Source organism: Balearica regulorum, chromosome 6 (genome assembly GCF_011004875.1).
Source record: "Balearica regulorum gibbericeps isolate bBalReg1 chromosome 6, bBalReg1.pri, whole genome shotgun sequence".
In the NCBI taxonomy this organism is placed as follows: domain Eukaryota; kingdom Metazoa; phylum Chordata; class Aves; order Gruiformes; family Gruidae; genus Balearica; species Balearica regulorum.
Genome location: NC_046189.1, coordinates 15,702,372 through 15,709,750, shown reverse-complemented (window position 1 = coordinate 15,709,750; position 7,379 = coordinate 15,702,372). Strand labels below are relative to the sequence as shown.

Sequence of the window (7,379 nt, the reverse complement as noted above, 5' to 3'; positions counted from 1 at the left end):
TGCCTTTTTTACATTTGCTTTTGGATCTCTGGCCAAACAGTTGCAAAGGAAGCAACAAAACCTTGCAGTGGTGTATGTACACCTAGTCAAAGACCAGATTTCTGGTTAATCCAGCCCCTTTCCAACAGCAGTCAGAGCTGGGTAAGAGTGCCTCTCATCCAGTGGAATGCTTCTTCATGGTTTCTAGCTAGATAAGACCTTGGAGACACAAGGACAAAGCCTTTCTCTATATATAGGTATTTTTATTCAAAGTGTCTTTCCTTCCCTTGAGCTATAGCTATAACTGTCAAGAACAGCAGATATATCTTGTGGGAAGTACGTGTGAGTATGTGAGAGAGAGAAAGAGAGAAATAAAGTGGGGCAGGAATTGCACCACAGGTTCTCTCGCTGTGTAATCTTGCCATGCTGTGAGGCTGCAAGAGAAGGGATGGCTGAGAAATGCTAGTAAACCATGAGGAATAAAATTGGTTTGGCCCCTGAGAAAACAGAAGCATCAGTAATAATATAATGAAATGAAATAAAACCACAGAACAAAGCCCTGAGAAAGGGATTCTTTATCCTCACAGTTCTGAGGGCAGTGTCTAATCTAATCAGCATCAGAAATTGATGACAGATGCTTCCAATTCATTCAACACTGGGTCAGCATGAGACTGGTCATGCAAATACTGGAAAGGAAGAGTGCTGATTTTATAGGGCTCTGGATTAATGTTGTACTTAATAACTTAAAAGCCTTTCAAAGAATGCTTTTCCCTGCTTCTTTGTCTTTTGGCCATCATAGGCCAGCTCCTGAAGGATTTTTCAGAGCCTCACTGAGGGGCTTGCGAGGCAGGAACCTCTTACCCCATGATCTCATTGGACTAATTGCCATCTGACTTCCTTTCAAGTTGTGTTTCTCTTGCCTCCCCGCTGCTGCTCCCACCCGCTTACAGGGGATCACCCTGTACCTGATCTTTATAAGTCTTTTCCCCATAAAACTGACTCCTCTGGTAGCTCCAGTTCCTAGCCCCCTTCCCACTCAGAAGCTCTGTGGTGGTAGGTGAGGTGTTGCTCAGCCTGCATTGTGCATGCCTGAGCTGCTCTTGCACGCAGCTACTGATGCACCACAGAGCAGGCCAGGAGTGTGTGGCTCCCATTAGAGCCACTTTCTACTGCCTCTGCAGACAGGACACACCTTACATAGGGACACATACCTGGGAGCTGCAATTCTTATTTCTCCAGACATTGTTCCTTTCACCGGCACCTTCCAAGTAAGGAAATCTGCTGCTCTTTTAAAAATGTTATGGCTCTTGTACTGCTGCAAAGTGCCAGCCTGAATGCAGTCCTGTCAGCTCTTACGGGGTTAACATCTGATGCCAGCCTCTGGGCACCAGACAAAGAAAATTCTGCTCTTGGGTTTAATGTGTCAGCTCTGCTTTCGGTAGAGCTGTAGAGATTCAGATCCTCCCCAGTGCAGTTTGTATTGGGGGAGAGGGGAGACACAGTTGCTGTTCTACTGTTTTTTTGTCTGCTGGGCAGAAAAAGGAGGGTTGTGCAGTTCAGCTTGCTGTTCTCTTGCATTGATTTTTATAGTGAACTGCAAGAAAGCTCTTGCTAATCTGACCTCCATTTAACTGAAGGTTGGTCCCCAGATGGCAATTCCTGTTAGGCTTTGCTTCACTGCTTATGCAAAAGGCCTGTTTTTCTTGAAGGTTGCAGATGTTTCCTAAACCTTCCAGAGAAATCAGTGTGGTAAAGGATTTTACTTTAAAGCATCCCTGGTGTGCAGAGGAGGCAAAATGGAGGCTAAGTTATTGCCTTCTCAGGAAAAAAATGGTAGGATAGCACTGTCCCTGCTAGGAACCAGACAAGGAAAGCTGACTGTTACATATAATTGAGTGGTGAAGATCTGCTCTCTTGTAGCCGTGTCACAGGAGTGAAGCTTTCGGACACCAGAAAAGCTTCCCAAGTGTAATTGTCCAGACGTCTGTTACAGCATTTCTCTGCCTTGCTGGAGCTGTACAGGCCAACTGCCTTGCAACAGCCCTTCCCCAGTTACAAGAATCAAAAATGGGAGTAATTCCATATAATTTGTTACAAATTTTCCATCAGCCTGCACAGGTATCACATCCAGTAAGACTGTAGTGTCAGTCTGGGCCAGTAACCAAGCATGCTACAGGAGTCCCATGGCTGATACGAGAGAATAATGTGGCCCAAAGTGCTGGAGAAAGCCAATCATGAGTTTGTGTTTGCTCAAAACTGTCAAAAACACACTGACTCATCAGTTAAGGAAATGTGTTGAGCATGGAGGGAAAAGACAGGGGTAAGGCACTCTCAAGCATTTGTTATGCACTGCTCGGAGTGACACTGAGGTCACAGCCACGTTGTTTGCTGAAGTCTGTAAGCTTCCATTCCTCACTCTATGTGCGTCGGTCATTTCAAACAGCCTAACTATCAAGATTTAGCGCAATGCTCATCAGCCCAGCTGTGGATCCTTTTCTTGTACAGCAAACTCCCTTGTTAGTATGGGAAAGGTCATGGATCAGAGCTTTCTCGTGAAGTTTTAATCATTTTTGACTGGAAGCTTGAAATACCAGTTTTGTGCCATTTCTCCCCTCATCCCTTGTCTGGCATGAACTGTAAGCTGGTTCTTGTTTGGCTTGGTTTCCTAAGGAAGACTTGTGTTCATAGAGCGTGCCCCCCTCCCTGCTTATGTTTGGCCATTTTCCCCTTCTCACAAGAAGTAACTTCTGTGCCCTTGGGCGTTTGACAGGGATTGGGGTTTGAAATCTCAACACTGTTATGTTCCTACAAATTTTGTGGGGGGAAAAAAAAAGACGACTGGGCATAGGGAGTCTGTGCTAGACGTGTCACAAGATTGCAGCCAAAGCCAAAGCACTGTTAGATGCCAGCCTGGGGAAGAGCCTGAGTCAGTGCCTGTGCTGTAGCAGATAGCCAATCTCAGGAGTCCAGTCAATAGAGAATAGGGTTTTGTCGATCCTGCTGCTCAGACCCACGCATTAAAAACACATCTGAGGCCCAAAGTTCCCTTCTGGCTGTAACATGGGGATGCGGGCAAGCATTGCAACCTGTGGAAAAAAATTATAATCTAGGAACAAAGCCAAGAGGGGGAGGCTCCTTCTATAATATAGGGAATTATTGCTTTTTATGCTTCATATTCCTTCACTACACCAGAAAGTTGCATTCCACAGGATGGTTTTGAAAAGCATAATGAAAAGCTATCATATCATTCCTTTGACTCTTACTGTAGAATAAAGCTTCTACAGAGGGCTACAAACTGATGGAAGCTAAGAAACTAAATACATCTCTGTGCCTATGCAACCTGCTGCTCTCAGAAGCAGGCAGCCAGTGCAGGTGCCAGGAGCAGTCAGGCCATCGCTAATTGATTGTCATGGCTGTTTCTGGCTGACAAAGCCTTATACTTTTGCCCCTTGTACTGGTGGCAACTCATGAGACAGTTGTTAACATAACTGAGCAGAGCAGACAGCTTATTGACTTAGCCTTCCACTACCTCCAAAATATCCATGAATGGTGTTACCTCTAGATTTTAATTAACCTGGGCTGCATATAGAGCCATTATTGCAAATTAGTAATATCCTGATCCCAGCCGTTTAAGGAGTTGCTGGTAATGGCTGTGGCATGCAGTACAGAGTTGAGGGCTGTATGGTTTGTTTTCCATCATTAAATGGAAAGGATGGTCTTGGGAACTTCTGTCCTACTTGCTGCAAAAATAAATGGTGGTTGCTGGGGAGAGCGGATGTCTGCTGATTTAAAATGCCTTGGGCAGCTGTCATGCCAGCTCCCCCGTTAGCTGTGCAGTTATATGAACCTGGGGCTGCTGGCAATCCAGACTGGGAAAACAATATATCTGTCTCACCTGGATAGTTTGTTCGTGAACATTTTGGTACTGCTTAACTCACAGGGAAGTAGCATTGCCCTCTCACTCTTTCTGTCTCGAGTACTGTGCACTCATTCTCACGGACAGCAGGAGATATCTGTAGAGTCTCACCACTCCGTAGGGCCATGTATGACCTTCCCAAGGTTTCTATTAATGTGCAGAAGGAGCTTCCTGACATTGATCCTCGGATATAGATATATCAACAGAGTGAAGTCTACAGTTTATTGACTTCCTTTCTGTGCTTGGATCCTCTTGTAGCTTTGGGGCAAAAGGAATGGGGTAAAGCAGTACCTTCATGAAAGCACTTTGAACATACAGGACTTTACCCACTTCCCTACCCCTTTTATCAAGAGTGACAGGGAAGGGGAAAAAAGGCTTCTAATGAGAAAAAATCTTCATCGCTTGTGGGTTATGCCACCAGGAAGTAGAACTGTTACAATTACCGTGGCAGCTCTTGCTGCTTTCCACTTGTCCAAAGGAGGAACTGCTGGAAAATACTCCAGGCATCTCTCTCTGGTTGAGCTCAGGACTGTTTTTTAGCAATCACTTTTCAACTAAACAAAAGGTCCGTTTGACATATCTTAGGATTCAATGCCAGGTTTTTGGCGGTAGCAGACGGGGAAGAGAAACTACCACATGCAGGAAAAAAAAAATATTAAGAAAATGTTCCTCACATATGGAGGGTGGGGAAGGAGAGAAGATGAGGGTTTCCATGACAACATTCCTTGAAGATAAGTATTTTTAAATCTGTGTGAATTTTAGCATTCCAAACACAGCTGTGTTTCCCACAAAAAGATTTGGGGGAGGGCTGGAGTAGAAAGAACTTTTTCCCTTACTTTTCAGGTCATTCCTATTTTACAGAGAAGCCTGAACCCAAGATGAATGAACTACTTGCAATTGCTCTGATGTTAATGCTCTTTCCAGGAGGCAAAAAACGTCAGTCATAGTTCTGTATCTGCACCAATATCTCTGGTGCTAGCACTTGATCATCTCTTTAATGGGAAAAGTAGTTTAAATAGATTAATGGCCAGTAAAAAGTCACAAGGACAAATCTTGCAGGATTCCACATTAAAACCAGTGTGGAGCAAAATCTTAATTCTAATCGCCGTACAGATAAGTGATAGTAGTGGTGATAAGGTAGCTGATGCCTTTTGCCTGGGCCAGAGAGGAACCAGGTGAAATGTGTCCCTGGTGAGTATCTCAGTTACCTTGATGACAGTGAAACATCACTGCTAGTGGGCAAGTGATGCTCCAGTGACACTGTTAGGCAGGAAATGTTTGCTCTTTATATGGGGTGTCAGTGCTGGGGCCACCTCTGAACCTCTCTGAAAGTTCTCTGCTCCGGTCCCTGCAGTGCTGAGCAACTCCCAGGCACTGGCACGTTCTGCTCCCACCTCCCTGCTGGCATCCAGGCAGGTCAGCTCTGTCACAAGCCTGGCAGTGAGACATCCAATGCTGTGCCTGCTTGGCTGCCAACTTTCTAGTCTCACCAAAAAAGGCTTTTTTTTTTTTTTTTTTTTTTTAACAGTTGCTTCCAACTCAGTAATGACTCAGACACTGCAGCAAGGGTAAAACGATCATCTTCGCCTTCAGAGCTTTACAGAAGGCCCTGGGTCTCCTCTCTAAAAGAGAGCTTGCTGGACCCAGCCATCAGCTGGATTCAGTTCTTTAATTTAACTGATGGAACGAGATGCTGCAGCAGTGCTGTGTATCTTCTGGCTCAGGGGCTGTGTTACAGCAATACACTAAATGATTCCTACAAGTACTTTGTGTTCAGAAGCCTTAGGCAGGGGAGGTTGGGAGGGAATTAATAGTCATATATAAAAGAGAAGATGCTATTCACCTCTTAAGGCTTTTGCCCTCATTCCCTAGGCCATGAATCCGGGAAAGGAACAAAAATCTATTGGAACAGTAACAGAAAAACAGTAAGTCATATTTGGCCACTTATCTTTTGGGGTGAGGGAGGGGAAGCAAATAAGGTGTCTGAAAAAGCAAAGTTCATACTGTCAAAGTGTGGAAATGGGCAGCTGGTAGCACTGTTTCATATTGGCTGAGACCCTGATACAGAAGAAGCAAGGCTCAGATCTAGCAAAGGTGACTTTATTACCCTTGTAAACTTCCCTACATCTTCATTGATAAAACCTACTGCCAGCGTGGAAGAAAGCTGCACTTTTCATGTCACTGTTGGATCCTCTATTGGAATTCACTGTTGTCAGATATATTATTTTTAATTCTGGGAACAATGTTCATGCCCTGACATCAGCACTGACATGAAAATGCATACGCTGGCTTTGTAGTTTCTTGGACTGAAACTGACTTGCTCATGCAGGACTTGTTAGCTGTGACTTATATACATGATTATGTATCTCATGTTTATTCCATCCCTTTCTTTAAGACCACTTGTATTTTGTGCTGCACACTGGTGCTCTAGCTCCATGCATTTGCCTTACAGCTGAACCCTGGGAGGTATGAAGGAACTCTGCGATACCTAAATAACAGAAATGCAGCGACTTCAGTCCTGCTCAGCAGCCTTCAGTATCCAGCATGTCACAAGCTGACTCTTGCTCCATCCTTGGGTGCTTGTAAGTCAGCCTGGTACAGTGATGGGGTTCGGGGCACCGCGGGCGTTAGGCAGCAATAACTGGATTGTTGCTGTGTGGGGGAGCAAAAGAACTGCTGCTTTATTGCAACATGTGTGAGCATTCTCACACAGCTCTAAGCTTCTGCAAATACAGTTTCCAGGCCCGAAAGCCCTTTCTTCTGGCAGCTTGACTACCACCTGCCACTGTCCTGCTCGGGAAGAAAGGAGGTTGGTTGCTCACTGTGTGGCAGATAGTTTCTGAACATGCCCTGGCTCTGTGAGGTGGCCATCCTGCTTTTGCAAGCTCCTCCAGGAGTCTGAATGGGGGAAAGGTGCCTTGGGAGGGGAAGAGTGAGCTGTGTGAGTTAATGGGAGCTGACAGAGATGCCTGCAAGAATACACCATCACATATGATGCAAAACCAGCTGGACCAATGGTTGCAGCCACCCCACGTTCATTGGTGAGCAAGATTTATGGGAACAGAGAGAGTGTGTGAAGCCCTTAGTCCTTCCGCTGCACAGAATTTGTATTAAATTTGCTGGAACCCGCGCCTTGAGTTGGTGGTATTGTTCTTGTAAAAGGAAGGAGCAAATTGATTGTTTGCTAACAGACTGCTGGGCCCAGCGTGGGCCTGGGCCTGGGCCTGCAAACCTTTGTATGACTGCGACTATTATCTGTGCTGTGTGATTGCAGTGAATACAGTGGCCTAGCACAGTTGTGCTGCAATCTTAGTTGTGGATTCCAGTCATTGGAAAACAAATTTTTGAAGCTGTTTAGGTGTTTGGATTTTGAATATCGCATTAAGTGCTTACTTGATTATTTAAATGCCTAGATGTCTTTGTAAGTCTAGTATTGCCATAACGCAAAGAAAAAGGAAATTATATAGAGGGTTTGCTGGATCAG

General features: G+C 45.0%; 1 long non-coding RNA gene across 1 annotated transcript; it reads left to right on the top strand.

Moving 5' to 3' along the window:
* Nucleotides 1-5,065: 5,065 nt before the first annotated feature.
* Nucleotides 5,066-7,025, top strand: LOC142602338 (uncharacterized). Its single transcript, XR_012836061.1, has 2 exons — nt 5,066-5,820; nt 6,348-7,025. It is a non-coding gene; the product is annotated as an uncharacterized LOC142602338 (long non-coding RNA).
* Nucleotides 7,026-7,379: the final 354 nt, after the last annotated feature.